We start from the raw sequence: 20426 nt of genomic DNA, 5'->3' as shown, positions 1-20426 counted from the left end.
CCTGATTTAACACAGCATGAAACTGCTGTTAGTCATAGATCGCCATGACAGCAGCTCTCATTATCACTACCTGGATATGCATGGCATGGTTGTCAGAGCGACGCAGGCACGGGGGACAGCAGCGCATGATTGCCACAAATCAGCCGAGAAATGGGATGTCTGATCACTCAAATCTGATAGAAGTACAGAAATTCAGCTCTGGCAGATGTTAGAAATGGAAATGCAGATACCTTATTAAGGTGCAAATTGAGAGGCAAGAAATGTTCAGTTGAGTTTATTTGCCTGTTTCTCTTTCAAACACGAATAAGGGTGAGATAATGCAATCATGTCAACATGACAACACTGAAAACAGGGAGAATTTGACGGGCAGTGTGCTTCGTTTTGGCATCTTCCAGCCACTCAAATCAGACCAGCCTCAAATCAGACCAGCCTCTCATCCCTACGTCCTTCTGTCAAGTGTTGCTGGGTTGCCAGTTCCTCTCTCCCCCACCGCTCTGTGTGCTTAGGGCTCCAGAACTGCAGGTGCACAGCCTGTCTGCCCACTACAGGTGGGCCCAAGAGAGAGAGCTCACATCTCACCCTCCTCTTGGCTCATTAAAACCTTCAGCTGTTCCTCCTCCTCCGCCCTCGTCTCCCTCCTTCGGCCTCATACGGGCGCTCACACCACACTGATCACACCCATCAAGCTTTGATTTACAGTATTTACACCATCCTCCTGTCCCCATTGTGGCTATGGGGAATCTGAGGAATGCCCCTCCCCTCCCTGCCCTCGGTGCAGCCGGCATCCTGCTAAATGTGAGCCAATCAGTGGTGGTGGGTGGAGTGCCAAGCCACAGAGCACTTCTTCCCGTTGGCAGCCTTCCCTGCGGTGGCTCTGATCACAGCACAGTGTTAACAACACGTGACCTGGCCCCGCAGCCCACAGTAATTGAGGTTACATCCCAGGCAATACCTTGATGAATAATTAAACGGCCAGAAACAGAACTCAGAGTGACTTAGCCAGCGCCCTGGGGTCTAATAACGTGCTTGGACTGTATTAGGTAATCTATCCACTAGTGCCAGTTAGTGTCGCACACTCACGCATAAGCACACAATTGGGCCCAGATAAAGACAACACAACAGCATCAGTCATTGTCAGGGCAGAGTGCTGGTTAAGGCTCCGCAGGAACAACATGAGGAATTATTGCTGGGTGAGTAGTGGGCACTTATCTTGCCAGCAGCGTGAAGCGAAACTGAAAATGCAGCAAAACTGCTGTCTGGTGTTAGATATACAAAGATGTCAACTGTGCAATTACAATGTGTTTTAAAAAAAGACAAATAGAGCCTAAACCTCTGGACAACATCACACTTGTGCATGAGTTTTTGTATGTGTAGGAGGAACTAGTTTGTGACCTTGACCACACTGAAACCTGAGTGTGGAAACACTAGACCCATTTATATGTTGCCATTAAGCCTGCAAAGGTGATAAAGATGTACCTCCATACCAGTACCAGCCGTTAAAGCCTCTAATGTCATTCATAGTGTAACAAAGGTCATTCACACTATGCTAAAATATGACTTGTTTTATGGTCTGCAACCCTGAGCATAAGATTAGAAACTGTACATCTAACTAAGTCATTTCTGTATTGACATCTGCAGAGACAAAGCACAGGCACAGAAAGAGCTGGGAGTTAATAAAATAGGTGCAATCATAAGTAATTTAATGTGTATACAAAAGCAGATGAAATTGTTATATCGCAGAGCTATTGAATTTACAGAGGGAAAAGATAAATTCAGCGTGTCAGCATGCAGTCTCAAGAGTTTGTGCAAAATAATTGCAGGATAAATGGCATCGGGCCGAGAAAACATGTGCTGAGGCACACAAGGGTATACTAATTTAAAACCTAAATGACAGACTTGTAAAGGGACTACTGTGAACACACACTGAATCAAATTGCTGTTTACATGTTCTGTGAGCGCGGAATGTTAGAGAGAACAGTGTGGCCCTTTCCTCTGACAGGCCCCTATGTGTCACAGCTTCAGCAGTGAGCAGAGGTGAGCTGCCAGTGCAGAATAATTAAGACCTCTGTGGAAGTGACAGGGTCACTAGGAGGTATGCAGCATAGCAAAGCTCCTCTTCTCAGCTGTTTCCTCTGTGAGCTGTCACGGCTGCTGCGTATTTATAGCAGCATGGCGCAGCACTCTCCTCTCCCCCTCCACCCCCCAGACAGATGTCACCTTCAAGCCACCATTTCTGGGGCTAAACAAAAAGCTTTCAGCAGCCTAACAAGCCACACACACAGGCAATCAACAGAACAACGGGAGTCTGAGGACAACATCAACGTTGCCTCATTCATGCTGAATTTTACCAGGCGGGCAGGCAGCAGTCCGCCTCTCCCGTTGGACTGGGTTTCTTTACATAACAGCTTGTCAGTTACTGCTATTCTGCAGCATGAGGACCTGAGGCTGTTGACACAATAACACACTCAGTCAGGAAGGAAAGTGACAAGGTCTGCCACTCCAGAGCAATTCTTCAGCCAGCACACAACTCCCCAAAAATTTTTACTCAATAATTTATGTCAGCGCCGATGCTTTTGTGTGCAAGTATGAGACTTTTAATTTGATTCCATCAATAAATAATATCTCTCAGTGCTTTCTAATCTTTGCGCGTTGTAAACAAGGCAAACATGTTTTCGCGTTAGACAGTAGAAAGACTTCCAAACTCATTGAAATTTCAGCACAAAAATCTAAAATTGTACAATATCTTGTCTGTGTGTAATGTAGCTGACTGTATGTCTGTGCCTCAGATAAGAGACGACTGGGGGCCTCTGTAATGCAAGCCCGGATGACTGAATGTGTTGACATAGCTTTAATTCAGCTTGATACCAGACACCAGTAGTCTGTCTGAGCCTCTGTGCACTGGGGGTGTTAACCTCTCAGAGATTCTCAAAATACACAAACACCAAGCACGACTGACCAGAAGGGATTAAAATAACTTTTATGAGTGCCATGCTCATATACTGGCGTTTCCACACTTGCCTTCAGTCAGCAATATAACTTATTCAAACATAGCAACGCAGCAGTTTAATGATGAGCAAACATTTTGGGTTAATGATCTATTACACATGTTTCTGCAGACATGATTAGAATCACATTTAGTGCAGTACAATCGCTCTGCTCTGTGTATCAAAGAAGCAATAAAGTTCAATTACAGCCTACAAACACATAAACATCTTGTACGTGTAACAGATGCAATTTATGACCGCGGCTACGATTTGATCCTTTAACCTTAAACAGATTGCTAATGTGTCAGACTATCTGCCCAGTAGTGTGTTCTCAAGGCTAGGGTAACACAGCCTGAGCCTCTGGATGAAGTGTTGGTTACTCAATATGAGCATGTCTTGCAGGTCATAAGCCTGTCACTGCCAAAGTGGGTTTCTTTTACTGCCACAGTGGCGATAATCAGCTGATGCTGGCTGTCAGTCGACATGGCTGTGGGACAGACAGGGGACAGACTCAGAGGACACATGATCGCCCTGCTGACAAGTATCCCTAACCCCAGCTGCTCAAACGGCTCCTCTGTCATGTGGGAGGAGGGGGACGGGCCGAGAGGAAGGTGGCAACAGGGCCCCGCTGAGAAAGGGAGAGGGAGAGAGTCTTGCGGGAGCACAAATTTCAGCACCCCGACATTGCTGTGCACTCCTTTTCCCAGCTGCAGCGTTTCAAATAAAGCCCCAAAAGAGCAGGACACAGGCTGGACGACGGGCCTCAGTCACCACAGGACGCACGATAAGCCAACAATCAGGTGCTACATTGTTTAAGAGCATTAACTCAGATTAGATTGCTTTTGTGAAATGTCACAGTATCCTTCCATATGTGTGTCCTCCCTTTCATGTATATTTATATACATATATGTACTGTATACATACAGTATGCACATGTGTGTCAAAGAAAGAAAGAAAGAAAGAAAGAAAGTTTGGAAGATAATCATACAAAACATTTCATTTTAGCTGCAACCTCAACAACACCTTAAAGTGAAGCGATGCCGACATTAACAGCAACTCTATGAGTTTTTAAAATGTCCTCAAAGAAAAACGGCATATTAAAGTCTAGTGCTGAGGAGCCCGTCGCTTCACTGCTTTTCAAATATTATACTTTTATGTGCACCCACCGCATTTAATTGATAGCTTCAGTTAAAATTTAAATAATGCTTTCAAGCATATCAACATAACGCATAATAAGATACATTTTTGTTTCTTGAATTTTGGTATTTTATGTATTTAGCAAGAAATTTCACTGTAAAACAACTGTGTGCTCTGATGGACAAACTATGAAATGATACCACGGCTTATAAATAACTTCAAACATATGTTTGGCAGTTTCTTATTACTTATTGGCTGCAAATGTTAATACGTCTGTGATAAGCTAATATTACCTGATAATAGTCTAATTTGGCTGCCAGATTTATCTGTCAGTTTCTACTGGTAACTATGCACATTAAGATATTATTATAAATCTTTTTGTAATCAGATTAGACAGAAGGCATTTCATAGATTCAACAACACAATATAAGCAAGCACTTCAAATCAACAATAAAAATGGCATCATTAAAGTCTGGCTTACATCTAAATGTAAATAATGTATAATAAATGAGTATGTCATTCAGAGAACAGCTTTTTTGCATACTTTCCACATTTTTTACATGGCTATATTTTGCTGATAACGCTCCTGTATATTTACCTCAGAATTATTTCAACTATTTCCACACAAATGGAAAAAATGAGCGTCCCTCAAGTCTCGCAGTCTCTGCACTCAGGTGGCAGATTTCATTTGGATTCAGCAAAATGAGGAGTTGGATAATGTTCCCAGCTGTAAATAGCCTTGCTGCATCTAAGATTTAAATATAGAATTGGGTCCTGCTGCTTGGAAAGCTATGCATTTCCTTGAAAAGTTCAGACCCATTAATTAGTTTAAACTTAACTGTGGCCCCTTATAGACACGGTGTGCTCGTTGTGCGCTATCCTACATGCTGACATGCTCAAATGATCCTACATCAACACGCATGCGACTGGGTTCATCTGGAGACCCACAGTGCATGACGAGCTGAGGCTGTGAGAGCATGCTTTCCCCGGAGGGGGGCTTGACCCCTTCAGCTTTGATTGGCAGGTAAATGGCTCAACCAGAATCTTCTTCCCAGGGAATGTGCTCGTGTCTGTCAGAGCAAAGAGCAGCTGGCAGGAGTAAAGACAGAAGATCAAGTCAGCTTTAAGTGTTAGAATAAGATCCTCACAGCTCTCCCTGCCATTTAACAGCACACCAGACTGTCTCACTTTAGACGCTCATTAGCAAACCAAGGACTTGTTATTGCAGTGCAGAGGGAATGCCTGCTCACGAACAAGATAGTCTATTCAGTGGGACCTAATGCTGTGATTACACTGATAGACCTGCTGCTTAAAGGAGCCTCTTACTGACACACAATGAGGCATGAAACACGTTTTCATAAGCCCAAGTAATTGCAATCTTGATTTTTCAACCCTTACCATTAGCTACCATTTATATAGAAAGGGCTGCAATATCTTTCTGATGGCTCCTTGTGCAGATTCAGTGCCAAAGTTCTGTCAAGCTGCAGAAAGACACATACACTCACACATACCCCCAGTCCCCGCCGATTACGAGTGTTGACGTGTTGAGTGTTGATGTAAGCATATCCTCTCGTATACAGCATTTTAATAACGAGCAAAGAGGCCTGGAGAGCACTGCGCTCCAGCTCTCACTACTTACACTTTCTTTCAGAATGAACTCTTACAATTCATCCGATTATAAAAACATTTACGAATGGTTTAGCGTCACTTCTTCATATTAACACGTCTGTATTGCCACCCATACCTTTCTCATGTTACCCAGAAAGAGAGGCAACTCAAGTACATCCTGAGTCCTGTGACCTTTCCCAGTCTGTTTATGAGAAGACAGCACTCTTGCAGTCAAAATATCACATTACCAGTGATGACCAAAGAAAATTCACCTCACTGATGAGTACATAAATTCCCTGTAAAAGGTCTTAAAATCTGTGATCGCAGCCTTTTGGTCAGATGATTGTCGGCTGCAGCGCCAGACTAATCCTGAATAAACCCTTTTATCTTCAAATCCCCAAACTTTCCTTTAACCCTAATCTATCACCTCAGTTATCCTGCGTGATTAATCGGGGGCCTTAAATAACCACGGCAGGCTTGATTAATCGAAAGGGGTGAGGTGTTGAGATCTGGCCTTACAGTGAATGTGCAGAGCCAGCACGAGCCTTGTACTTCTGTGGCCACTGCCATCTGTCTCCCAGTGGGACTTGTTCCTCCACAGCGCCCCTCGTGACTATCCGACTACATTACTAACACATTTCTGACACATATAACACAGATGTCTCTCTGCCACTGGAAATCCTGCATCCTCGAGACTTAGCAGGCTGTTTGGAGAGGCAATTTAATTTACTTAAATAACATCATAATGCTTGTCAGGCAGTTTATTTCGGAAAAACTTTCAGGCAGCACTCCAAGATACTGTAAATGCTTGTTATCTTACTGCATGATGGGAGCTAGTTTAAAAGGAAAAGTACATGATTTATAACATTACCTGACCAGGCACATGTTAACTGTGCTGCACAGTGACAGCTGAGAGAGGCACAGAGGTCTACTGTGCTTCTTTCTGGGCAGCAGCCCTGGTGGCAGGCCGACAGAGGGGTCAGACAGGTGGCACGCATTTGGCTGAGGTAAATCTCTACTCTGCTGGCAGAGAACATGCTCCTCTGCAAGCTGAAGTAAATGTGAACTAATACTGTATGCCTATCACTCTGAGAGGGAGATGAGAAATCACTCCCTAAAGGGGCTGTGAGGTGTTTTTTTTTCTTTTCAGAAGACCAGTTACATCTGTGGTGTGAGTCTGTGTGTGGATGTGCATTCGTACACTGCACACTCATGCCTGCACATTTCAGTGACTATGTAATCTGCTTTGGTGCTGTCATTTTTTTTAATGTACTGTTTTGCTCTTATCTGGACCATTGTGTCTGTAATAATAAATAAATAAATGAATAAAGCATCACAGTAGCTGTATCTGTTTCGGCACATGCATGATGATCAGCAAGCTTTTTTGCTTGAAGCACAGCATTCAGCAGCCACACCTGTTCATATTTAATACAAACACTTCTCATGTGGATTTGAATATTTTTGCAGCCTGGAAGGATAAAATTACACCTTGTCCCACAAGAAAAAAAAAGCGAGTCAGAAATATGCACAAACGTAAATTCACTGTATTATTTACTATTCTCCAGACCAGTAGCTACCTTGTGATCTCTTCGATTTATCTTGTGCAGGGGCCATAAACCCTGAGGCTATCAACTCCAGCTGTAGACTACACGTACTTTTCTTGAAACTCTTTTCCACTACATACATGGACACCTCAAAAAATGTGGTTATTTTGATTCAGCCATTTTGCTTCTCCTTGCACCAGTTTGCACTACTTACATTGTTTATAAAGATGAATGAAGCTAACTCAAGGAGGCTTGTAATTTAATTACAGTTTGTATGATGCTGTTCAGGAATGAATACGAAAACCTAAAATGAAAATTAAAAGCAGCTGCTTTAGATTGTGTGTATAGTGTAGTGCACTACAACGGTCGGTATAGTGTATGAGGTCAATGACTGAAAGAGATGGGGATCTTGGGTCCTGGAACATAAAAACTAATTTAGCACTTTAAATGCTTGCATTAATTTACCAATTCTAGAAAAGTTAAGGAAGAGGATTTTGTCCATATAGGGATAGAAACGCAATAAAATAGTCTGTAGGTATTGATTCACAATGTCTTCTGTCTTAAAGTAAATAGAGCCCGAGCAATGTGTCAGTAAGCTAATATTATCAATCAATATCTGCCTATCGCAGATATAATGGCACTGGTGTCTACGTTGGCTGATATGTGCTGATATGAAACGGTATTTTCAAACAAGCATAATGCAGAAAATGATGCTTAGAGAAATTTAGAATTGTTGTCATTACGTAGTTTGTCTACAGAAGCAGTTCCTAATTGAGTCTGTACAATACTCTAAGATCTGTCTGCAGCACATCCAGCAGGGTTTGCAAAATACCCGAGAAAACAGTGATGCAGAGTCTTCACAGGAAGTTGCTGGTTATTTTGTGAAATACATTTGCTGGAAAGTTATTCAACAATGGAACTTTTTACTCTCTAAAAAGCAATTACAGCAGCCCCAGAAGTCCAGTATGAGTTGGGCTCTAACAGTAAAATACAAAAACACATTTTACATACACATATATAGACAACAACCCTCATCGTGTCCAGTGATGCCATGGCTTAATGTGGGCACTGAGCATTTTAATCAATGATTCCAAACCCAGATAAAGAGACAACTGCCACTGTAAAATTTATCATCATTATCAGAATTTCCTTTTTTCAGTCCACAGAATTGTGACTCGTTATTCCACGTATCTACTCTGTTACTTTTCCACATTTAAAAGTCATGTGAGCGATAAAACCAGAAATACGCGCTCTTACTGTTTCCACGTGACTATAACATATTTATTTTGCATCTTATGAAGGGCTAACCAGTGTAGATGGCAAAAGATCGAGGCCTTCAGCATGGTACTGATATACTTACATAGAACAAGAAACAACATCCCAGTTGAATTAATATGACAGCAAAATCAACCCAAGAATAGAATAGCTGATTAAAATGAAATTCATGTGATAATTGTAGCTTGTTTCACACCACACTTATAGCACTCTGTATTATTTTAGTGCTACATTTTCCACTCATCTCACAGTGACACCACATACTGACCTAATGATATCATAAACACTGCAGTTTAATGCGACTATTAATATGAGAGGAGCTCTTTCAGCCTGTCTTATTAATTACACACTGATGAAATCTGACAGAGATGCTCCTGGGCTGGGCTGCAGCACATTATTACCACTGCCTTTCATATTTCAAGACAGTAAACACGAGCTAATATAGTGTAGCGAGGCCTCATCTCTCTCTCTCTTAACAGTTGCCATTTTGTCCTCTCTACAAGACGAGCTGTGTAAGGCCAGCTGAAGAAGAGGTATCTCTTTTTGTCTTTCTTGTCTACAAGGTCAATTTCATTTTTCGTCTAATCTTTTCCAATTATAAGATGAGCATGAAAAGTACAATCATAACTTCAGGCTCACACCTCAGAGTACAGCTCATTTCCTGCTGATATAAAGTGATTATTTATGGGAACTGGCATAAAAGTAATGTTTCACTCACGGACTGCTCAAGATTTATTGCACCTGATCTACAGTTTTAATTATAATACAAACACAGTGGCAGGAGCATGCTAATAACTTCCCACTTGTGGTAGCTGCAGAGTGCATAGGGAAATGATTATAGTATTATAATGGTATCCTCTTCCTAAATATTCCCACTGCTATTATCTTATCATTACATTGATAAAGAGCGCTGCAGCTTAACACAGTTTTACTGGTCAATGTCTTTTTTTCCCACTGCAGGGGGAGGGAAGGAAGTGAGAGGAACATTCTGTTAATTGGACATCGAGTGAGCCTAACAATAAGCTATGCATGGTGAGATTTGCTTTGGAGAGCTGGGGTAAGGATTTGGAAGAAGAGGAGTTATAATTGGCCCTAAGATGAGGAGCTCAAGCCAGCTGTACACGTTCAGACTGTGACAGTGGACTATTCCCCTCATCTCCGTGAAAATGAGCTCAAGATTCGGAGCCTCAGGAGACATAATACATGTCACAGCCTACAATAATGGTTAATTTGAAATCATGTAGCACTCCTCTCTCTTGCCGTCTCCCTCGCCTCCCTCTTTCTATTTCACTTCCTCTCTCTCTCTCGCTCGCGCTCACTCCCTGAAATAACCCATTCATCCTAAAAATGGTTTTCATCGTTTTTTTTTTTGCCTCCACCCCAGCCCACCCCCGTACACCATTAGTCCCATCCCTCTATGCTCTAATGACCAAATGCATTTCCTAGATTTTCTCTATAGCAACCCTTATTATCCTGAAGCTAATGTTTTAAATTCAATTGCAACAATCCATATCCAGGCCAATTTACTGTCTCCTTTTTAAAGGCGGCCCTCCCAACACAAGCTTTAGAGAGCACGTCTGTGGAGTGAAGATAAAAGTGGCTGGCTCACCATATATACAAGCATCCAATCCCTAAACAACGCCGCGTCTGTTGGTAATATATTCACACAGAATGTCTTGACAATACACAACCGCCTCCTCCACATTTATAAAACACTAAAGCAAATGGGCTCAAAGCAGGCATGCACATCCTGATGCATATACATCCGTAAATGTGCTCACACACCCACATAGGCACACACACTCACATGACCTGCATTGCTCTCTTTCCAGCTGTAGGCAAACTGCAGCAGCGGCTATTAATGTTTCACAACATAGTGTATCTGTGTCTCTGTCTCAGTTTTTTTTTTTCAAGGGCACACTGCCAGAGGGAAAGTGTGGGAGGGGTTTGGTGGAGGGTTGGGTGTTCAGACACAGACAATATTTCCCCCATCTCTCGTGCCTCAATGCTTCACTGCTCACTAGACTCAATCACATGTGCGGTGTGCTTTCATGAATTAATAACGGGCACTTTGGAGGCCTGGCAGGAACATGGTGACCACACGCTGATGGAAGTTTAATGAGCAGCACGGGGACCGCGCTGCCATGGCACCGGCGGGTCTCTCAGCGCACTAGGCCATGTCCCCGGCCCTCCCCACAGAGCCATAGTGTTTGGGCTCTCATTACCTAGATAAATATATCTGCCCTCTGGATCAGCCCACAGGCCCTGCTTCCTTCTCCCCCGCCTCAAGAGATGCTATCACAGCCCTGATTACACTGCCCTGCCCTTGGGACAATAGCTGGCCTGGAATCACAAGAACACAAACATCAGTCTCAATTCACTTTTCTGCTAAATATCAGACTCTTGCACAGCAGCAGCAGGAGCTCAGCGACAGTCTGACATAGGTTCAGGATTGTCCAGGCTGAGATCACCCAGAGCTGTGACTGGAGTAAAGTTCAATGGTGTTTCCAATAGGTAATTATCTCATTCGGATCACACTGGATTCAGGCAGTAGCACAGGGTAATTATGGAGGTCAGTAGCTAAGAGTGTGCCCCCTCCCTCCTCGTCTGTCCCAAAGTCTATCTCCCTCTCTCGGCCTTCCTCTCCATCTTTCTTGCTCTCCAGGCTCTCGGGGGACTGTCCACTGATGAGTCTCTGAGATGCAACACGCTCATTGATTTAAGACCCGCCACAGGCATTGATTTGAAATGGCTGAGGTACCAGGGCGCAGAGCATCCTGCCCGTCCTAATGACTAGATCAAATGCATCACACCTCCTCAACTGGCCGCTCCAATACTAACTACATTCCAGACCAAATACAATCACACAACTAATTCCCTTTTAGAGGCTCAAATTTATTCGTTGCTCTTTCTTTACTTTAATCCAAAGGAAGTGATGTGATTGATAATTTGTCTTGAATGTCGATGAATATTGCGCTTTTGTGCTGCTACTAAGAATCACGTTTAAACTATTGCTTATACTCTATTGATTTACATTTGTGACACAATCAATGTCACAATGAAAATAAAGGATGGAAAAACACGCAGCAAAAGCAGAGATCGGGGAAGATCTTGTTTTTGTATTCCAGGCATTTTATTTCTCGTCAAAATATGGTGCCTACATAACTCAAAACGCAACCTGACCACCCACTGTGTGCTATGCTAGTAGCAGCTAATGTAGCCTGCAGCCACTAGCCTCAAGCACAGAGGAGACACGGCCCATAGAGGTCTGGTAACTCACTTCACTCTGACTCCACGCCTCCAGATTTTGCTCAGCCCCAGTGACATTGACCTAGATGACATCACTTGAGGGAATTTACCAGACTTTGCACAGCTCCATCCAAAGCCACAAATTTATACAACTGTTTCACACATGCAGTAACACATCTCAAGACCTGACTGTTGGCCCCGCCGATTATCGTTATCCAGTGTTTTTCCATGACCATTTTTTTTTAAACGATAAAAAATATTCTTTCAAAAATGTGCTACTTCGCCTCTGATGCAGCTGCCTTTCTTCATCTGTAGTCATTCTGTTGTCTCAAGCAATCGCCTCCCAAAGCACAACTTGACTGGTTACGTGTCACAAGTAATGGCCTGTTAACACCGATGGATAAATGCTGAATAGTCTCCTTTCATTAAACATATGTAAATATTGTTCATTCACGATTTACTTATGCTTACTTTGCTTTGGAGCTTGTGCTATTCCAAATTTCAAAGCCAAGATTTAAATCTAGTGGCATCAGCCCTTAAAAAAACAATGGTCACCTCCAATTAAATATATTAGAGGTGCTTTTTTAAAAGAACTGATATTATGAGAATTCTACAAATACAATACTATTTTAAATATCACAGTGCAAGTCACTATATGGTTAACATTTTAACATAGGAACAGCATACAGTAAACTAGTAACTACCCTTTGCACAAAAACAAGCAAAACATACAGTAAACCAAGCCAATGTCGAATTAGAGTGATAGTATTAGGTCTTTTTTCAAAATTGTAGCATATATAAATATATATCGAGAATAATTTGAATACTTTGGATGCTTGAAGTACATTTATGCTAAAGTGACATTTTAATTGCTGGACTTTGCCTGCCCAGAGCATCTTTATATTTATGTAAAGCATCTGTATACGTCTCCAACTGCTCAAAACGGGACATGCACGCTGCACATTAATATATCACAGCGGTCTGTTGGTGCAATTTGTATTCAAAGAGTAACTGGTGGCTTTGGAGAGAAATGTAATATGCACTTGTAATGAAATGGAAGAGCCTCCTTGAATTCCCCGGTGTGGAGGGGTCTCTTCGTTTTCTTGCCTCTTGCACCTCTTGCTCTCATGTTTATATAACAGTATAGTCTCAATCATTCTCTCCAGCTGGTTGAAGGTTACCAGGGGCAAGAGGGGTAACAAATGGGCTCTGCGCACCATCTGAGAGCTAGCAGGCTGAAGGCTGGATAATGGCCTGTCATAATGGACAATATAGGCAGAACCCTCCTGAGACCAGGAAACCAAAGAACAAGTAGGCTGAATTATTCATGGTTACCATGGCGGCCCGCACAGCTGCATTACATTAGGCTCTTCATTAGCTGTGCCGTATTCTACAAAAAGCTTGAAACTAAAATATGACCAATATCTCCCATTGAGGGAAGACATTATCATAAGCTCTCAAGGGGGTTTATTCCTGCTTAAATGTGCCTGAGTGCTGACCTTCCTCACCACAGTAATAATGTGGTGGGGATTAAAATGTGATTCCATCCACGACAAGAGCTTCTCATGCTTATTCTAATGATGGCTGCACTGTGACAGCTAGGGCTCGTCTGACACTGCAGTCATTTCCCACTAATAAGACACTTAACACAGGGCCTCTTGCTCCTCTCCTCTCTCTGAATACTGCAATGAGGTAGACACAAGTAGCTGGGGGAAAATTGCACTTAGGGTTATATTTGCTTTCCAGCTATATGTACAAATCTGTCTGTCATTCAGGTGACATTTAGAAGATAATATGTACAGTGGTGTAACACTTTCTATATTAGAAAAGGTTGTGTGCCTTCTGTATGCATAAACAAGGTGAAAGAAATTAGGTTTTAAGGAGCAAATTCAGAAAAAAAAACACTGTCCAAATTTGCAAGTGAGATTAGGCAGTGTATTTTCAATCCCACGCAGAATTTTTGTGCCAACATTTGGTTTCTGCGTCTAGAAATTTCAGAGCTTCTCAGCCCAGCGCCTGAACCAGACTTAGCTGATGTTACGTTAAAAAATGAAGATTTCTCACTGCTGTCACCGATACGATTTGTGTTGTGTCATCATCAGTCCTCAAAGCTGAGACAACACTGGTAGTGACAGGTGGGTAGCTCTTGTAATTAACAGAGCAGAACCACCAATGTATCTCATTCAAAATTTAAATGTTTTGATTTACATGCAAATATAAAACCACCGCCTCAGGACACAAGCTCTCCTCCTGCAATAATGACGCTCCATCAATCGAACTGTGTTTTTGTCTTTGGCCACATAAGTCACAGCTTTGTTCAGGAGTTGCAGAAATCCACCAAAAAGTCCAAAAACAAAATCACTAGTACATATTTTGACCTTTGAATAAATGACAAAATCCAAAGCAACAGAGGGTGGATTGTTTTTGTTAATATTGCATCTTGACGATAATTTTGATGCCACAAAGAACCTAGTGACTAATGTTACACCAACTAAAAACGGAAATTTCATAAATTACAGTAAAAACATCAAATTAGGTTTATGTACAAAAATGTCTGTGCACAGTCGGCCTATGTACTGTGTATAGTGGACAAACTTTCCCACAGACTAATCAAATTCAAAGCTGTGGACTCAAACAAGATCACATTAGACACAATATCAAGTTGTTCTCAGACACATTTTTACTGTAAGCTAAATGCTAATATCATGCTAATATCATGCTAATATTACTCATAATCACAGCATTAGCATACATGAAGCCATGTTCGCTATTGATGCATGCTAACACTTGATAGTTAGCACTAACTGCAAAGTGTAGCTGAGGAGGGTGAGAGTCTCATAGTTTCACAGAAGTTTGTTCATGAACAAGATTAATTACAATTTTATCCTTGTGATGAAAGTAAAGGAAGAATGATGGAATCATTTCTTTACAATTTATCCAGAGTGGCATCAGTGACTGAACCACAAAATCTGCAGACTTCATCATCAGGGACCATAAATGTCTGTAAGAATCTGCCCATCCAGCTAGCTGATGTGTATATATTTCACTAACAAGTAGAAAAGTTTGACCTGCTGGTGGCACTAGATAAAGAGTCGAGTCATTGACATCATTAAGATTGTTCCTCAGGGCATCATAGTACCTGTAAAATGTCATGTAAATCCATCCATGTGTTTATATTTCAGTCTGTCCTACCATGATAGAGTGACAGAAGCACAGAATATTACAGTGAGTTGGGCTCAAATGACTTAGAGCTGAAATCCAGCTGGAAAAAGATGCACTTGAGTAAAAATGTACCTTTTTTACATAAATCATAGATAGGTAAGCTAAAAAAAAATACTTCAGACTTTAATTTCATAGCCCTACATCATATGTTCTTCTGCCTACAAAAAACTGCTGTATAGATTTTGAGGCAAACTTCTAACAAATGATGCTGTTTAAGTCACATTATGTGAGCTGCCTGCCCCGCCCAGCTGTTGGAACCAGAGAGAGACGAATGTAGCAGCACAGCTATTCCAGTCATTGACCGTTGCGCACACAGTCTATCATTTATTCATAGGGGACAGTGTGTCACAACCGGAGGGCTCATGTCGGCCACTGCACCTCCAAAGCTGCAGCTTAGGACCAGCAAACAACGGCAGATTTAAAGGGTCATATGAGCTGAAGAGTCAAAATGACCCTTCCGGTGTCTCACAAAAAACACACACAAAAAAAAATGAATTTAAGCAGCTGGTGAGATTTTTGACAAAAAGACTGAAACAATTAGTTGTCTCTAATTTAACTGAATTCTGTAAGTGGGAAGATACTTTTATGTTTAATGCAGTAAAGCGCACAGACATGTGTTACATGCAGTCAGTAACACATGCATAAACTTTCATAGACAAACAAATTCACACACACAGTTAAGGATCCATTTTCAGGGAGAAGCAAAATGATTAGCACCGCTGAAACATGAGCGGCTATTAAAAAGTCAATACATTGTCATTATAAGTGAAGACTGTTCCCTCAAAGTGAAGATATTGATCCATTCATGTGCTTACTGGTCATCGACCTCGGCCAGCAATTTGCTGCCTAACAGATTTGAGATATGAGGTTTCTATGCTGTGATGGCCTGTATCTCTGTTACACTCACGCAGATATAAGGCTCACACATTGAAATGGCTCCAGTGATGCAGTACAGTTTAAGTGGGAGGTCATCGTCACAAGAAAAAAACTATGCAGCTTTGGCATGACACATTTCTGTTTGAGTAACTCACTATTTGCTGAGAAACACTGCTACCGTGAGGTGTTTGTAGCTGCTCTCAGTATATCACACAGTCAGATCATATAAGCTTCATCAGCAGAGCACAGATTACCATCAGATTAGGTGTGATGGAACTGCACACTATATATTTTATTTTTCTTTTACATTTCACAAAAATCATCAAAATGACCAACCAACAAATTGATATCTACAATTATACAAACAAAAGCACAAACTCCATTCACTGATCAGCAGTTACTAAATATGGTGATGAGGCAGTTTTATTAAATGGTTTTCAACATGTAGAATGAACTTTGAGCCTCACTATTCAGTAGTTGCTTTTCATGGCCTTGATTTACCTTCATATTTCTATAAAACTGTTCCTTTTTTGCAGTTAAAAGAAATATTTCAGTGAGCAAGGCACCTTAGTTCACATACCAACAAAAATAAGCCATACACAAATGCCACTACTCTGCGCAAATAGATTATTACCAACAAAATGGTCAAAGGCGTAGTTTGAATTTTTGGAAACTACACACAAAACATGCAGCTATAACCAGCATTCAAATACCTTACCTAAGCATAAAAACTGGAAACATTCTGGCTCAGTCTGGACGAAAAGACTTCTTTCACATCTATAGCTGACTACCTGTTAATGCATATGACACAGCATTCTATGGCAGCAGGAAAACCCAGGGCAAAACAATAGCAAAGAACAATGTTCTCATTGCATTTAGGTGTCCCAGAAAGCCATACACAATACGAATGAGCAGGGCTCTGAAAATGGCCAGACTAGATGTGACACCTGTGTTTAATGTCTTTCAAAATGTCTGCCATAGGCAAAGCTACTGCAGAAGATGAAGTCGTAAAATTAAAAGTCTGCTATCAACTAATTTGTTACCCACTTACAATGTTTAGAAAAGAGAAAAATATCTAATTGTGCAGATATACAGGTTTACCCACACATGCTTGGAACTGAGACGGTCACTTTAAAATCACTTTAGTTAAGACTGGAGTTGTGAAACAGTCCCTATTTAGAAATGGAGGAAAAGTCAAGTAAAATATATTAAAAACTTAAAAACAAGACTTTGTGAGTTCTGCTGTCTTTGAAAAGTCAGCAAAAAGCTCCTGAGCCGTTTGATCACGATGCCTCCTGCAAAGCAATCGTCTGTGGACTTCCACCTCCGGTGCTTTCACTCAGCCTCTGTGACAGCTCTTGTCTTAAAAAACAATGCATTATTTAATTGGATATTATTCAGAGGTAATTCAAATGCAGACCAAGTCATAAGAGAGACCTTGAAGATTTATGTTTGGTTAATCCTTTGAATTTGTGTATGCTGTGTGATTCAGCAATGCACTGGAGCAAAACCCAATCATTTGAAAAGAAAAAAAATGCCCTCTTTAATATTTATAATCCCTTTTGAACTGTAAACTCCATCTGTAGTTTAAAGTGATGACTCATTCAAAGCATAATCTTAATCCTTTTTTACGCAGCTTAGTTCTGAAACCAAAGGGAACAGGGGGGAAATTGAAAGCTGCCATCAATGCAATAAAGCAGAATCAAATACAAGCAGAAGGGCACAATCTAATTCTCATACAAGGGCACTAATGCTGTTCATCTGTGTCTCTCACTGCAACACTGCAACATATTGTTACACAAGCTGAAAAACACAATCTACAAAAGTAGATTCTGTCGAATTCTGAACAATGAATGAATCAAACCAACACAAACAATAAAAATCTCCAGCAAGAGGTCATTATATTTTCACCTTCTTTTAGTTTTCACTGGTTTCATTTAGTTCACTGTCCAGATTTGCTTTCTATTGTATTAAACTTTGACTATTGTACCAGGATTTATTGTATCATACAGTTTGTTTCTTTACACTATACTAGTATAGCTACTGGTTGCACCACCTTGTAAAGTTGTTTATTGTTACGCCATCGAGGAGGCGGAGACTCTTCGGAGTTATGTGACAATTAGCAATGGTCTGTCTGACTGTTCATTATCAGTATTACTCAAAAAGTGGAAAAACAAATTTGGATGCAATTTTCAGGGAAGGTCAGAAATGGCATAGGAACCAACTGATTAGAATTTGCCAGTGATGTGGCTTATAGTCTGGATCCACGGATTTGTGAAAGATTTCTGTATCACTGCGAGATAGAGTCACGACGTCACTGTAACTATGACAACAAGTGAACACTCCTTCAGCTGCCTGCTGACGGTCACATGATTGCGATCCCACTAAAAATTGACCGTTGCGGACTTATCGAGACTTATCCCATCGAAATTATACAACGAACAACTGATCAAATTGTGGGAGCGTTTTCAAGTCGCAAACAATTCCCGTTGCCCGCTACATATTTAGGTTGCACATGTACATAGCATGCACATAACACACGCCTGTACTCAGAGCAAGATAATTTTGCTTGTGGGTACATCCATATTACTGCCCTCTCTGAGTGGCTTTCTTGTTTAATACTGTAGTAATCAGAGGAGGCAGGAAATTCTATATTGGGAAGCAGTGAGATTTGTGAGACTTTAGCTAGCAATGGGGCACCACGACAAAATCTTTTGTGACAATTAATGACCTCCAGCCAGGACACTTATTTGAATCTAGCTTTAGATCAAAAAAGTAAAGTTTACTCAGAATACTAGTGGCATATATATGTGTACGTTGTCTGTATCGTGTCCATGGCCAAATGCACAGTGTGCTTAATATGTAGTATAAATTGATCAGTTATTGTTTGATAATGTCACATTTAATTTGAATATTATTGAAATGTAAGACACCTGTGTGACAGCGATAATAAACAAAGCATCAGGCTTATAAATGTGCTGATACCAATTAGTTAAAATTAGTCCAGACATCCCGTCTTCCTATAAATAATCTCCAACTTAATCACATTTTTACTTTAATCTGAATATTCACAGTAAGCAAGTCATTTATGTGAATGTGAATGTATAAATGAATGAGTGCATGGTGACTGGATATGCTAGCTGTTGCTGCTGTCACCGTATCCAATGATCATGTATCCAGAGATACATATTGATGTTGCTACCCTGCAGATAATAGAGTATCAGGTGCTCAGGATCAGAAAACATCCAGCTCTGCTCTCTGAGGCGCTTGTCTGTTTTGAGAAAGGTTTATCTTTTGTTGTGATAGGAGGGCAGTGAGTGGGCTTTGTAAAGTGAAGAAAATCACAGAGAGGCAAAACACTGTGTGAAAACTCTTAGAACAGAGGTGTCAGGTTTTACTAACTGGATTATGTTTGAAAGTAACACAGCTGACAGAGGGTCAGATGTTGCTTCTCATACACTGTACGTTCGACCCATTCATGACACAGTGATGCCCCAGAACAGCACAGTGACAGATTAAACCCACATATCAACTCTCATTCATGATCCTCCGCTTTACCAGGTTCAGATGTGGGTCAGATGTTGGCCAGTGCTGCTTTCAGGGATGGTAATAAATACACCAACACCAACAGAACAAACGATTGAGGGACAGAGAGAGAAACACATTGAATTGGCTCTCATAGGTGATAAAGGCAGAGGGAGTGTGCATATGGACAGAACTAACTTTTGTCCAGCATTTATTCATTGCAATTTTGTGTAACTGAATTACATCAAAGAATCATCTGACAAACTATAATTGAATTGAATTGCAACTGTAATTTTGTCAGTCACATGTAAGGAACACTGCAGACTGGAGACTGCTGTGTAGTTCAGCTGTCCCAATAAATGGGTCCAACATGGGTCGAATGCTCATAGGGTGGATGCTAGTTTATTGTCTGAACGTGGTATAAGAGCAGTGTAGTATTTTCTGCTACTGTGAGTAGGTGAGTACACGTTGAGACCTAAATCTTGTCATCCCCCCGAGTCCACAAGAGTAAGTCTCCTCTGTGGATGTCCGAGTGCAGTCCAAAATTTGCAACTGAAGTATGCATGCACAAAATACGTACATGCCGCCCCACCACACACGTTTGGAATACAGTGTTAATGGCAGACTCCAGGTGGACTAAAAAATAGTACGACTGTGTGTCTGCAGCTCTAGATGTGTATCTGCAACAGAGTGTAAGCAAGGCTAAAGACACACACAAAGTTATCTCCTGTCGTCATAAATACAAAGGCCTTGAGGCCTTGAAAATAAACAGAAAGAATCTTTAAACTACTACTGACCTATTGTCTTCTGCCACTGAAGCAAACTGCAGCTCACCAACACATGAGTGTCTCAAATGTGTCTTGAATGACCACTTAAACGGGAACTTTCCTGCTGAGAAGGCAAACAGCCAGTCACTTGGTCTCTTCTCCAAAGACTTGAGCCCACACTTAACATCAGGGGTTTTGAGTGACAGCTTGACTAACAAGATATTTATTGCAGGGCTGCT

Source organism: Acanthochromis polyacanthus, chromosome 8 (assembly GCF_021347895.1).
Source record: "Acanthochromis polyacanthus isolate Apoly-LR-REF ecotype Palm Island chromosome 8, KAUST_Apoly_ChrSc, whole genome shotgun sequence".
Classification (NCBI taxonomy): domain Eukaryota; kingdom Metazoa; phylum Chordata; class Actinopteri; family Pomacentridae; genus Acanthochromis; species Acanthochromis polyacanthus.
This window is presented reverse-complemented; position numbering follows the sequence as displayed.